Raw genomic sequence first — 15,135 nt, 5'->3', positions numbered from 1 at the left:
AGAATAAAACTATACCAACTTGAAGATCTTTTCTATTTATCTTAACAATGAGTTTTATGACCCACTTATATTACACCTATAAAACATTTTAAAGATATTAATATCAGTTGTTCGTGTTTACATACACATATTATTTTAGAAAAATGAGTCCATAGCACAAATTGATTATTACAGAAAGTTTTATAATAAAATAATTATAATATGATAATTATCATTACAATTAAAGATTCGTATCCACAGAAATTCGTCATTCAAACACTGTTCTTAAAAACACTTAAATATATCAATCATCTATAGGAATGTTACGTAGACCAGTGTGACGATGTCTTTTTCGTGACGTAGGTAATGTTTTCTACAGATATTAACATCTTCTTTGGGATGTGTGTATCTGAAAAAAGAGAGTTTAAAATACTGTTTTAATAGTGTCATGAAATAGTTATTACAACTGTACACAAGCATTTTATTTAAGCGTATACATATATACAATTTTTTTTTCTAACGCAAATTTCAAAATTATTTTATATTATTAGGATAAAAATGTCATTTCAGCAACCATTTTCACAGGATTTTAAATGAAATGATTAATATATGACGGATGATAAGTTATATTTTTTGTTATAAAACCTTTTCGAATATATTTATTTCACACGTGTAATATAATGGTATCTTTGTTCTATGTAAAGAGTATTTTATTGATTAAAAATATATTAATACAAATAGTAAAGTATTGGAAAAGTGCTGACATAATCTTTTCGATCGTTTTACAATGTATATTAGCATCGTTAGTAGGAGTCGTTCTGAAAAAGAAAAGTCTAAAATGTACAGATATGCGAAAGGACAACTTTATGTAGATCCGTGTTTGCACAATGACATCCAGTTAAGTAAAAGGCGGAATACACAGCTATACTTCTCATCAATACAAAAACGTAAGTCTTAACAAATTTGGACTATTGTTTGTTTCAGTTTCAATTATATCAAAAACTATCTCATCACAACTTCACAGCAACGAATGAATATCTTCAATATGCAATAATGTAGATTAATATTGTTTATTGTTAGGACTGTTTAACTAGGTAAGTTGACAATAGAATCTCTTACAGTGTGCCATCACTAAAAATAAAGTGATAATTCTCACGAAAATTATAAATCAAAATGTCCTCCCTTGCCTGTAGGATTAATCTGATAGTACGAAATCATGTTCATAAAATATACGTATCATATGTGACAATTGCATAAAACATCATAGGAAATATTTTAGTTAATACATGCGAATGCGACAGTATTACGTGCGCACGTGAAACATTTAAGTATCAACGCAAAATGTTTCATGTGCGCACAGGTACTGTGCGTAACTGTGCGTTTAGTATAATAATTAAATGACGAGGTGGTCAAGTCCACTATCCAGGTGTAAAACAGTTTACACAGCTATCATATTCTGTTTATTATCTTCAAACAAGCTAGCTATATAAATTAAATTATCAACAAATTTACTATCAGCGTGATGCAGTAGGTAAGGCTGTTGTAAATATCAATGCAAGACAGCCAGGTTCGAATTGCACATTTTCCCCAAAAATTTTGCTTTATAATTATCAATGAAGTAAGAAAATTGGTATTATTTCTTGTAAAGATTATAAATACTGTGCTATTGTCTATTAACCTCTCATTTTGTTTAAAATGCAGCTATATTTAGCCATATTTAGCAAGTTGGTGTAAACTTATACAGAATGCATGATACTTTACACAGACTGTTTCAACTATACTTAAGTTTGCATGAGATACTCTTGCACTGCAAAAGTACTATGACTACTACATACTGCACACAATACAGGGTAAAAATCACTATCATCCGTACATGTATATCTAAATTATTAAATATCATGACAAAACTACCTTTATATCCGATTTCATTTTTGTAATGTAAAAATTAAATATATATATATATATGGAAAGAAAAACGCAAACATGTGAGACAACTTGTGAGGCTCGAACTCGTGATGAAATTCAATGTGTATGAAAAATTCTGTTTCTTATCTTACATTAGATTTGCTTCTGAAAACCCTGTTTTACCTATTTAGACAAAGGTTGTTAACTTTAGTGTACATGTACAAAAATGTAACGTCACTCTCACATTATCAAAGCGGCGTACTTATCGCTAAGTAGTAAATAAAAAATTACTATCATTAACATAATTATATAAAAGTGATTAAACTGTAAAGAAATTCATATTTTTTGATACAGAAATATGTTTTGGTAAGAAAACTAATTTAATAAAATAAAGTCACATGCATTGTGCATCTATATCAAAGCATTGTGTGTGTTCGGGTTGTTTCTTATATTTTATATATTTGATTTTTGCATATTAATAGCATTTTCAAAAGCGCTGCAAAATGCTTATGCCTTAAATGACGTCATTTTATGAAGTGTTACAACATTCCGCTTAAGAATTGATGCTAATAAGATATAAAAGAGAACAAATACATTTAAAAACTAAACAACAATTTTAATTATAATAAGAAAAAAATATTTAAATTTTAATTGTCAATAAAACATCCAATGTTAATGTTGAAACCTCAGTACATGTATATACAATTTAAAATCTGGGTAATCATGTATGGAGGCTATTCGTTGCTAAACATCCAGCCTTGTTGATCTGAGTTGAACAGTTTGTTAACGGCCAAAATACAACTGTATTTCTTTGTATGAAAACTCCAATGTTGCATTCTTTTAAACTAATCAAAAAATATGTTGTGGCTTTCTGGAACTTTCCCTTGATAGCCATAATCTTTTTTTACGTTTTAAACAGTTTCTCTTCTTACATTTGACAAATTTTTCCTATTGATCGATTTTCGAGACATTCCGACGACATAGTTTTAACGCGAGTATTTCATTAACATGTGGTGTTTGAATTGTGATTGTAAATATAAATATGGTTTAAATGAAGTCATTTTTACTGACAACGTCAAAGATATGGTACATGACGTTTTGGCGTATTTTGAAATCTAAATGTGCCATATTGTAAAATACACGCAGCATAAAGCACCTCATGTCAAGGCGAATTTACGCACTGCGCCGGGTGTGCGTTACCATGGTTTCTGAATTCGCTGCTACGGACAAGCTATTTGCGTTATCAGATAAGATGTAGTATCAGTTTACAGGTATTGTTTTCCGATTAAGTGTGATATATAACAATAAGTGATAGGATGAAAATTCTTCAAATGCCAGTCACAGTCCGGTTTATTTTTGATCATCCCTCGTATTTGCTGAATGTAAAAGTATATGCGCACGAGTGATATCGTGTTATGTTTGAAGACACACAAACCCTATCGTTCATATCAAAAAATTGTCATGTGCATTATATTTGGAAAACATTCCCTTATGTTAATTCACCAACTTTAGTTTTTGCATACTATTATGTTCATTATCAGTATAAACGTTGTTACATTGTTACATTATATCTTAACCAATTTTGCATTACTCGAATATCCTGTACTAGAATACGTTTTAATAAAATCAGAGGATGTTCAGAGTTAACTGTAATGCAGTTGATGTATGTGAAATATTTTGTACCAGCAAGAGTTACCTCTCTTTATATTCTGCTTTCGTGAAAATAGGCTCCGCCTATTAATTTTCGTCTATTTCCGTGATAATGCAATATATGGAAGTTGCAAAATCGTTTACAAATGTTAATCGCGTTAGAATGTAAAAGGAAAGTGTGGTGTTGTAAACCTGAGTGTGTCAAGTTGATGCAGTGACAATCTCAACGTCATGATGCACAGCATTAAACGTCTTGTGTACGTTCTATCGTTTACATTTCTACATGTCGCAAATTTGAAGTTAAACATTTATAAATACAATTTGCAATTTATCTGAGTTTCATGTTTACAGCTTCCATTTTATCAAATCGAGATAATCAAAATGCTTAATACCAGTGCAGTATGTAACTCTCGGATCGACACCTAGATTTTTACTTATCTGTTTAGTAGAACCGAAATATGCATTGTCAAGTTTCAAAAGCTGGATTTTTGCCAACGAATAGCCTCCATAATCATGAACAACGTAGATAAAAAACCAAGAATATCGAATGAAAACCAAGAGTTGTCCTGAATTGCGAGTAAACTCGATCTTGCTAATGCTAAAACAATACAAACAAAACCGTTTTCAGACTTCTAGTTCGTTGCGATATTTCATATTCACGAGTTTCAAAATTCTTACACCGACAACAGGCTCGTAATCTAAGCTTCGTATCAATGTGAAAACAAGTAAACAATTGCTAAGAAATGCAGCAATTTGATTGTCACGGCGAAAAACACCCCCCCCCCCACAAAAAAACAAAAACAAAAATAGTTAAATATATTGATAAGGTATCTCGAAATAGCATTGTGTTGAATTGACATGTTAACTTGTTCAGAAGGTTTTTAAATATCATAATGTAACTTGTTACAAGAGCCATGTTTATGTAGTAGAGCAGAATAATTATCCTTCTTGTGCACTGCATACCTCTTGAGTGAGATTTATCTACCTATGAAGGTTCATTTTGATATCTCAAAGGCTTTTGTAGTTATGCTCTGGACAAAATTAAGTATGAAAAATAACAAAGGACAATAACTGAAAAATAATGCACGGATAGTTATCATTCTAGTGTGCTGCACTCCTCCTCAATGAGATCTATCCACCATGAAGGTTCAAGTTGATACCTGTAACACCTTTTTGAGATAAGCTCCGGACAAAGTATGAAAAATAACAAATGGCAATAACTAACAAAATATAAAGGGTATCATTCTTGCGCACAACATTCCTCCCCAATAAGATCTATCCACCTATGAAGTTTCATGTTGACATTTCAAAGACTTTTTCAGAGATATGCTTCACTCAGGTGAAAAATTTAGTAAGAAAAAGAACGAAGGGCACTAACTCAAAACTTATGAAGGGTAGAGTTATCACTCTTTTGCATTGCATACCTCCTGAGAAATATCTATCCACCTTTGAAGGTTCATGTAGATATCTCAAAGGCTTTTGTATTTATACCCTGGACAAAATTAAGTATGAAAAATAACAAAGGACAATAACTGAAAAATAATGCACGGTTAGTTATCTTTCTAGTGTGCTGCACTTCTCATCAAAAAGAGCTATCCACCTATGAAGTTTCAAGTTGTTACCTCTAACACTTTTTCAGATATTCTCCGTACAAAAAGTACGAAAATAACAAATGACAATAACTCAAAAATTATAAAGGGTAGAGTTATCATTCTTTCGCACAACATTCATCCTCAAAAGGATTTATCTATCTATGAAGATTACATTGACATCTCAAAATTTGTTTTTTTAGTTAATTTATGCTCCACTCAGGTGAAAAATTAAGTATGAAAAATAACAAAGGGCAATAACTCAAAATTTAGGAATGGTAGAGTTATCACTCTTGTGCATTGCACACCTTCTGAGTAAGAACTATCCACCTATGAAGTTTCATATTGATATCTCAAAGGCTTTTTGAGTTATGCTCTGGACAAAAATTGATTTTGAAGAATTACAAAGGGCAATAATGAAAAAATATACAGGGTAGAGTTATCATTCTTGTGCACAGCACTTTTCCTAAATATGATTTATCCACCAATGAAGTTTCAAGTTGATACCTCCACCTATGAAGTTTCAAATTGATACTTTTTGAGATATGCTCCGGACAAAATGTAGACGGAAGGACAGACGGACGGATGGAGACTAATTCTATATCCCCACCGTCTTTTCGGCGGGGGGTAATAAAAAATGTTCTTGCTCATATCTAAAGGAAACTCAGAATTTTGCTCACAATAACGAGACATGAATTCTGAATGAAGTTTGATGTTGTGGTAAAAACTGATTTAAGGACCAAATTAAGTTATTTTACAACCTGGTATGGTGAATTTTTATTGTGAAACGCATATAGAAAAACCAAGTCTCATTTTAGAGAATTGCGCCAAAAAATGAAATTATTCCAAAAAAGACAATTTAAGTTCTAAATTGCAAATATAGAAACTTAGGAATGTAATGTTCAAAGCCATTTTACACGTGAAAAGATTCACTCCGAGAGAGACATAAATCCGACATGTGAACACATAAGTCCAAATATGTCGTCCCTTCGTGTTTTTGCATTTTCGCATTTTATACGGATACGGATGGCGTAAATCAGCCACCATACATAATCCATTCAAGGCGTATTTCTCAAGCATGTCGAAAGGATGTCCGGAAATGTGTAAATATAAAACGCTGATATTTCGTGTGTTGATAAAAATACTGTTTAGATTCTATATGGTTTTGGAAAAAAACCTGTTTCTATGTAACTTTTCACGGAAAAACAATAAAATGTCGGCTGTAGAAATCGAAAGGCATTTTGTCACGTGACTTTTGCCCATGCTGCTGAAAACTACCCATCACAATATCACGGCGTTGAGACGCCGTGAAATAAACATATCTTTTGACACCAAGGGTAAGTGAATTACCTGTTAAACTTACCATTTAACTTACCATCTGTCGGCCATACTACATGCAATTATACAGATATACATGTATATCTGTCATTCTTTGTATTAATATAAATAAAAAATTCTGACAAATATTTTTCAAGATTTTGATTCATCTAATTGTATAATGACTTAAATGAAAAAAAAGGATGTTCTAGCCGTACGTGAGTCACGTACGACTAGTCAGGACTCACTGTATTGTCTAGCCGTACGGCACTTTTCAAAATTATATGGAAGTCGAACATACATGCATATGTTATTATGTGCCTTATGAATCGGATTTATTGTTTTATTTGTATGAAAGATGAATGTTTGTTAATTAAGCACATAGATCGAATAAATAATGATCGGAGTGGAATAAATAAAAAGAACATTGAAAAAACGGTGAAAAGCAAAAATAATTGTATAATTTTCAAATACAGTAGATAAATATCGAACATAAAAGCACAATCAATTAATTAGCCTTAATTAAAGCCTACCCAGGGACTGACAATAGAATTTTAAAATGCGTTTCATGGAACATACAAACTTTCCTTAATGATGGACAAACTTCTATACTGTCGGTAATTGACGCAATAGTATCAGAGCCCAACAACATTAATTTTCGCTTTTTTTTGTTTCATTTTAAAGGTGTCGAAAGTTAAACTTAATGAAACAAAAAAAGATTATCATCAAAATTGTGTAAACTGTTTCAATTGATGTTAATTAACCTCAACCAAACGCTATTGTTGTGATGACAAAGATCGATATTCGTACTTTTTAACTTTAGCCAACAAGGCGATTAATCTCTAAAAAAGAAAATATACATGTAAATATACATGTACGAAGACTATTGCTGTTTCTTGGTTAAAATCCTCGCTTAAAGTCATAAAGTAACATGTGCATTTCGAAATCCATATTATTTTGAAAATGCCGTACGGCTAGCCAATACAGTGTGCCCTTGCTAGTGTAACGTATCTCCGAGCGTTCTTTTGATTATAAGACTATTTAACTGAGAATTGCTTTCAACTACTTATTTACAGTTGTTCATATACATATAATTTTTCTTATGGTTACCTTACCATTGATTGATTGGACAAAGTAATGATTACTGATTTTATGTTGAACAAACTATATAATAAGGAAAAGAAACAAACTATATAATAACTTTATAATAAAAACACTTGATGAAAAACACACAATTTTTACAGCTTATAGTCATCCAACATCATATAGAAGCTGGGCTTCAATACTAATTGGTGATCGTACACCTCACCAAAATAATATATACAAGTGATTTTCACCAAAATAATATATAAAACAGATGTTCTTCCAATATCAAAGAAGCTGAGCTTCTATGATAAATAGGACGTATCTCTATAGTCGACGTTCAGCAGCTAGAGCAATTATATCCTATCTTTGTATTCCCACAGAAGCTGAGCTTTTAAGGGATTTACTTATACGACGTTTATGCCCACGGTTTATCTTCCTGGATTGCTTGAAGTGTTACCTTCGCTTTCCAAGCCGAAAAGTGATTTCAAATGCGTCTTCTCCTGCTTATATATGGATAAGAGAAGCGCCGTCTACTGGAGTACTTCCCCTTGTTCTTGGTCTAATCTCCTTCCCAAAGTTCAAGATAATCTATAAACTTAATGATATATTGAAACTAAACTTACCTTTTAAATTTAGCATACTAATAGACTCTTTCCGACAGATATAACATAGTTATAAACAAATATGACGTTAAAAACATTTAACTACACCTAACTTACCAAAATAAGTAATAATTGTAGAAAAAAGGTAGATGCAAATGGCGCTTTGAATTAAAGAGAAGTTACTCTTGTATTGCTAAACAAACCCATTCGTACATAAATAAATTCGTCACACTAGTCGTAGGTGGCTCACGTATGGCTAGAACTTTTGGCTAGTCTTACGCTAGCCACATCCAAAAAAGAAATATTTGTTTGATTTTTTTGTTTCAGATTTTTATTCATTTAATAGTAGGTTAAATAAGAAATATATAACAACATGTGTACAGAAACTTTCAAAAAAATTGAATAAAAATTAAAAGAGCGAAGTCTTTAAAATGACTTTAAGTATGTTTGCATTAAATAATAGGGATTTGTATATTTGCGAATATAAAACAAGTATTCTGCTCATTGAATTATCAAGACTGAGAAAGACAATTCTATCTAAAAATTTATTTATAAAATTATTTTTTAGAAGTATTAAGCAATTTTTCTTTTAAAATCTGTTAAGCTGTTAAATCTGATAATTTCTGTCATTGTAAAAAAGAAAACTTTTAACTAATTCTTCTGCTATTAATTTCATACAGTACTATTTTTATCAATAGAATTTGACTGTGTCTTGTCGATATGATCTTTCAGCTTGATTGCACATTGATTCGCACCCCTGATTTTAAGTGATAATTGAGATCGCTCAAGATTATGAAGTCCAATCAGTTGATCAATCAAGCATACATAGGTCGTGTCACACACACAGATTAATCCCTTTGTACTACCATGCCCAGGGGCTGTAATACCTTGACATCTTTGATGTTTAAATGTCGTAATTTTTAACGTGGCTTCTTTTTTACCCTAAAGGGAAGTTATGATTAACGAATTTAAAAAATGCCCTTTTTGTTTTTGCATTTTACAAACAAATTATTAGTTAAACAAGATACAGTATAGAAATCAAAATCAAACTCGTAACTTCCAACTCTAAATTTAGAAATATATCCCTGCTTTAATTATCTAATCCGGCGGCCATATTGGATATCGAAACAGATTGAACAGTGTTGAAATTTTCTCAAAACAAATCAGTTTAAACCTAAAATAAGCTGTTGTTCACAAAATGGAACTATGCTATTGATCGCTTATTGATATTACAACGATAAAAAACCTTTAACCTACCTTGTTTTGCAATATTCTGAATCTTATTTTCTATCCATTTCCAATCGCATTTTTTTCTTTTTTCATTTCGCCCGCGCTATTTCTGATTGGTTGATAGGATTCACTTGATACAGAACCAACGCTTTGAACTTATTGGTTGTTTTGAAAACACGTGATATGCCTAGATACCGTATGTGTTATAAAGCATTCAGCATTAAAATGCCACGGATTTATATTAAGGTCTGTGATTATGCGGAAGAAACCAGCATACGAAGACTTTAAATCGATTCAAAATAATGCAATATTATAAAGGAAATATCATGTTTCCATAAACGATAACTTTGCATACATGTATATCCATTAATATTTTTTCATAGGCAAAACTTTGATTCTAATGTTTAGTCGGTTGTTTATTTTTTAAATATTAATAATAATAATAAAAATGATAATAATAAAAATAATAATATTAATAATAATAATTAAAATAATAATAATAATAATGATGATGATGATTATGATGTTGATGATGATGATGATGATGATGATGATGATGATGATGATGAAAATAATAAAATACGTTTTAGAAGCGCTAAGAAATATTCATAAATTACACAAATTTTTTTAACAACAACAATAAGCGGGTAAAACATGAAAATAAAATTAAAAAATAACTTCTCAAGAGAATGTACCTTTTAATGATGATGATGAAAATAATTAAAGACGTTTTAGAAGCGCTAAGAAATATTCATAAATTACACACATTTTTTGTAACAACAACAATAAGCGGGTAAAACCTCGAAAATAAAAATAACTTCTCAAGAGAATGTACTTTTTATATTAATTTTCTTTTTAAGTCGAATTATCAAAATTCTAAGATATTGAATTGCTTTCATAAAGGATTGATAATCAATATTAAAATTTATCATATATTTTAGTTTGAAAAATGTCATTAATTAAATGTATATGTCTTGAAAGCTCAGTAAAAATTTATTCATTTTCTGCTCTAATGGAATAACTGTTCTGTTAAAGACTTTATTCAAATTATGTCTCAGTTTCTATTATGCCGTAGACACTTTATTTCATTCAAATAGGCTTTAATGCCAATGAAGACACAAAACATACAAAATAACCAACAGTGTATGACATCAACATATATACATAATATCAACAATCATCAAATGTTTGAAGATCATTGATTTGATTGATAAAGAAACTACCTGCCACATTTTTCATGTAGTTATATATATAAATTCAAGATTAATATATAACTTACAAGCCTTTTACCAGGTACATAACACTCAATGTTGTTTCTCTTAAGAACAAAAACCTCTATATGATTTACACGTGCCCAAGAATATTGACGTATAGTAATTACAATCTTACACTTACATATTCACATGTATTCTGTATCGGTTATCTTAAAACTTACAAAATAATATTTACCTATTTGCATGTAATTCTGCATGTGTTATCATAATTGATGCATAAATATATACATACATGTAATACTAATTGAAAATTGTAGTAATTATTATTGACTTTAGTACATAAACAATATTGACATTTGTGTCACGGTTCAGAACTATTCACTATTTAGAGGACAAAATGTGTAAATGGTCGGATAGCTCCGTGTTTAGTTCCCCGCGGTACTTTAGGGTCTCGGGTTCGAGTGCCAGTCAGGCTTCACATTTTTCTTAAACTGTGATACTTTGCGCTCAACGTTGCACCGTTACTGCATATAGCTCAGAGTTTATGTTCGCATATTGCTCTGTAAATCTGTGAATTTCAACAAAAGAGGGGAGTATGTCACTGTTCAGAGCTGTTCACTTTTTAGGAGAAAAGATTTGTAAGCGGCAGAATAGCTCAATCGGATCAGTATTTTGAGGGTCCCTTGTTCGAGTTTCGCTTAGACTGCATATTTTTCCCAGCCTATATCATACGACAAATCATTTACCGATAAATCTATAGAATAAATCACATATCTTGTGAACTATTAATTACACAAAGATTATATACAATACTTATATTACGTTATAGCTACGAGTTTTACAAATGAGTTGTTTTATATAATCACTTATGACTTTATGTAAATATTTTATGTTTATTGGAGGTGATTTATAGGCCCATTTGTTCGGGTATATTTAATATGTTGTTAAAATTATATTTGTAAAATATGTGTACACATGTCACTAAAATAAATAAATTGCTAACTTACTTATACACAGAATTAAAATTTAAAGATGCCTTCACATTATCTGTGGATTTCATAATTGAAATAAAATTTTATCATTATACGAATATTTGGAGTATCGGTTACAATTCGAAAGTCCAATTTGAAAAGTGATTTTACTATCAATATATAATTTTTAATGTTCTGAACTTGATCTTTTAAAACAACTGCGACACTTTTATTTTTAAACGGACAATTACTTATACAAAAACTGTTTCCAAGATACATAGTTTATTATTACCAGGGTACAAATGTTTAATTTACATAGTACGGCCATGTTCCCCTGTCATGAACAATGTTCGAGTTACCGAACTATGCAGAAACTCGGCGGAAGGAAGACGAGATAATTCGGGAGATGATCATTATATTGTCCAAGATAAAACTTAATTGTGTCTTGTTTAAATGACGAATCCGACAGATAAAAGGATAACAACAACACGACACTGCAAAAAAATTAGAAATAGTACAACAGCTATCATGTCTGTTTCATTTTATTATGTCATGTTAGAGTCTTTATAATATCTGGAACCAAATCACATAGCTACTCGGTTATGAGATCTCAATTTAATTCCCTTATTTCTTACATGAATTATATAAGAAATTAACAGTGAAAATTACCGTTAAGACATTGAACATCAATTGCGCTAACTTCTAAACTAACTAAAAATCGACACTCTCTATACCCTGCTGCGTTTATGATCAATATCCGGGTCAATATTCGGCTTAATCATATTGGCTTCGATCGCAATACAGCACGTGGCTGTTACACAATATTATGTCATCAATGGGACCACGCGAAAGTATCAAAATTGGGGAATTCGGAACTTCATAAGATTTCTATTCCAAACTTGTGTACAAAAATGCAAACCTGTATGTTTCCTGAAATAAATGATTAAATAATTTACTAAATAACTAAATTAATAAAAGAGATAGATTGGATGGATGGATGGATGGATGGATGGATGGATGGATAGATGGATAGATGGATAGATAGATAGATAGATAGATAGGTGGATGTCTTACACCTTCTTTGCACTGAAGATAATATAAGTATGCAATTGACGTGTTAATATCTCCAGAAAATTGTTATAAAAATTCCGTATATCATTAATATACCGACTTCGTATATCAAAATTCCCGTATATTACGATTGTACGGATCACCGTATATTAGTCGTATACGGACTAACATAATATACGGTCCCGTACATCTCCGTATTTCAAGTTTCCCGTATTCTTACCCGTATATTAATAATATACGGAATTCCGTACACTTCCGTATATCCATATATTTTTTCGCAGTGAAGGTTCCATGAAGGTTCCATATAAACCCATCTGTGGATGTTTCAAAATTCAAAATTGTACCAGTTTATGTTAAATGTTGAATTCTGCTTAAGCAGGTGCTTGGGGGCGTGGACGGTAGTTTGCACATTACAGTACCGTCCATGAATAGGCTCAATCAAACCGAGCCTGCAACATTTTCAATTATGTTGTGTTGGACTTTCTTTGGGGATTTTTATTTTCTCTTTTTCGTCTTTGTATTTTAAATATCCTGATTATTATGGAAACAACAATCATCCATTGAGAGGCCATGTTTTTTTAAAATAACAAATGTCACTGTACTTAAATCGTTCTGGTCCTTCAGGATAATTATTTCAAGGACTTTTAAGTGTTAAACATAGAGTGTCACTTAAGTAGGTGCTAGGGTCTGTGAAGAATGTTGCATTGTTTTTTATTATCCCTCGTGCACAGATCAATTCGAGTCTGAAATTTTCATGTTATTTTGCTCATTGTAATGTTTTTAAGAGATCACTATATTTATTATATTTATACCTAACAACAGCAGGTGTCAAATTCAGTGTGGCACCTCGTAATTATCTTCAGTGTTGTTATATTTTTTGGTCCTTTTTTATCAATGATTCCAGCATTTTAAGTGTTGTTAATAAAATTGAGTACCTCTAAAGCCAGTGCTAGGTGGCGTGAGAAATGTTGCACTTTTTTATCCCTCAATCAAACTGAGTCTGCAATTGTCATGCTATTAAACTAGCAGTTAATTAGCTATGATCAGTTTAAATGAATGGGATTCTAGGGATCTCTATACCACCCGTCTAGCCTAATGATCTGTTGATTTAACAGAGTATGGGAATGATGTTTATTCTTGTGAGAGAAAAATATTAATATAATGCATCTGCAAGCTAAAAAAAGGCATTTGCCAGAAAGCTGTTTAACTGAGAGGTTTAATCGTAGAGTGAGTGAATAAGAAGTGGTCAAATTTTTGACGCAATTTAAGAGTCATATCGATGACAATTAAACTGTAGTCACATTGTTGACAAATTCAAAATCACATCGTTGACATATTATATGAAGTTGTCACATTGATGAAAAGTATTGTCACAAAGTTAACCATTTCGTAAATGCTTAGAAGTGCTTTCAGTACTTGATTTTTATATGAATCTATATATATAAACTTAAAACATTTGGGGATATTTTAATGGTTTTGTAAATTTCCAGACGGTTCAGATTCATTTTCAAATTCAAAAATCTGGAAAGAAAGATGATCCCTCAGAAGCATTATAATCACAATAAAATGATATGAAAATTGCAGACTCTGTTTGATTGAGTCTGTACACGAGGGACGATGAATTAGTGCAACATCCCTCACGCCCCTATCACAGGCCTGAGCGGAAATCAATTTTCAACAATTAAAAGTGACCAGAAAAATAAAACAACACTTAAGTGCTGTTATTATGCACTCTTTTATCTCACAAGAGTAAACATCATTCCCACACCCAGTAAATTATATATTACTCTCAGATTAGCTTCAGGTTCAGGTTTATATATTTGGGAAGATTTATGGAAACGAAAAAAAAAATTTAATATGAAGATTCCTTTAAAGGAAGTTGATAATTTTACCAAAAGATTTTCTTGAAATCAAAGTTATATTTTATCGGAAGGAATTTTATAAATAGGAACATGTTTCATATTTTAAAGAGAGGATTTACCCAGAGGAAATCGTTTAACTTCAAAACAGGAAAGACGGGTAACAGAAACAGTTAAGACTAAGACTAACATTACAAAAAAAAAACATGTACAACGGCTTCAGATATTTTTCATTCACGGGTTACACAAAAATTGCTTTTATTAAAATTTCGTATAATCATCATTATCATTTCTTAGGTTAAATATTTTTAAAAATTATTATATTTATGTCTTACCTTTAACCTTTAAGTATTTAGTATTATTTAGTATACTGAAAATATAGGTCTTGTAAACCATACAACAGTATATGTGTTTTATACATACCCCCTCCTCAAAAAAGCGAACATCGTTACACTGATAATCCATGGAATCAATAAATCATTGTTTTAAAAGACATGTTTATGTTGGAGTAAAGTTATATTTCTATGTTGGATATGGAAATGTAAATAATGTTTTCTTTTTCAATACATTTATTTACGTCATTGGTTGAATGTTAATTCTGAAGAAGGGCTAAGGACGTCGAGATAGTCATCATTTTTGGAGCTAAGCAGTCATGCATTCAG

This window comes from Ruditapes philippinarum, unplaced genomic scaffold, assembly GCF_026571515.1.
Source record: "Ruditapes philippinarum isolate M1 unplaced genomic scaffold, ASM2657151v2 ctg499_1_1_1_1, whole genome shotgun sequence".
Classification (NCBI taxonomy): domain Eukaryota; kingdom Metazoa; phylum Mollusca; class Bivalvia; order Venerida; family Veneridae; genus Ruditapes; species Ruditapes philippinarum.
Note: the sequence above shows the minus strand (reverse complement) of the source record.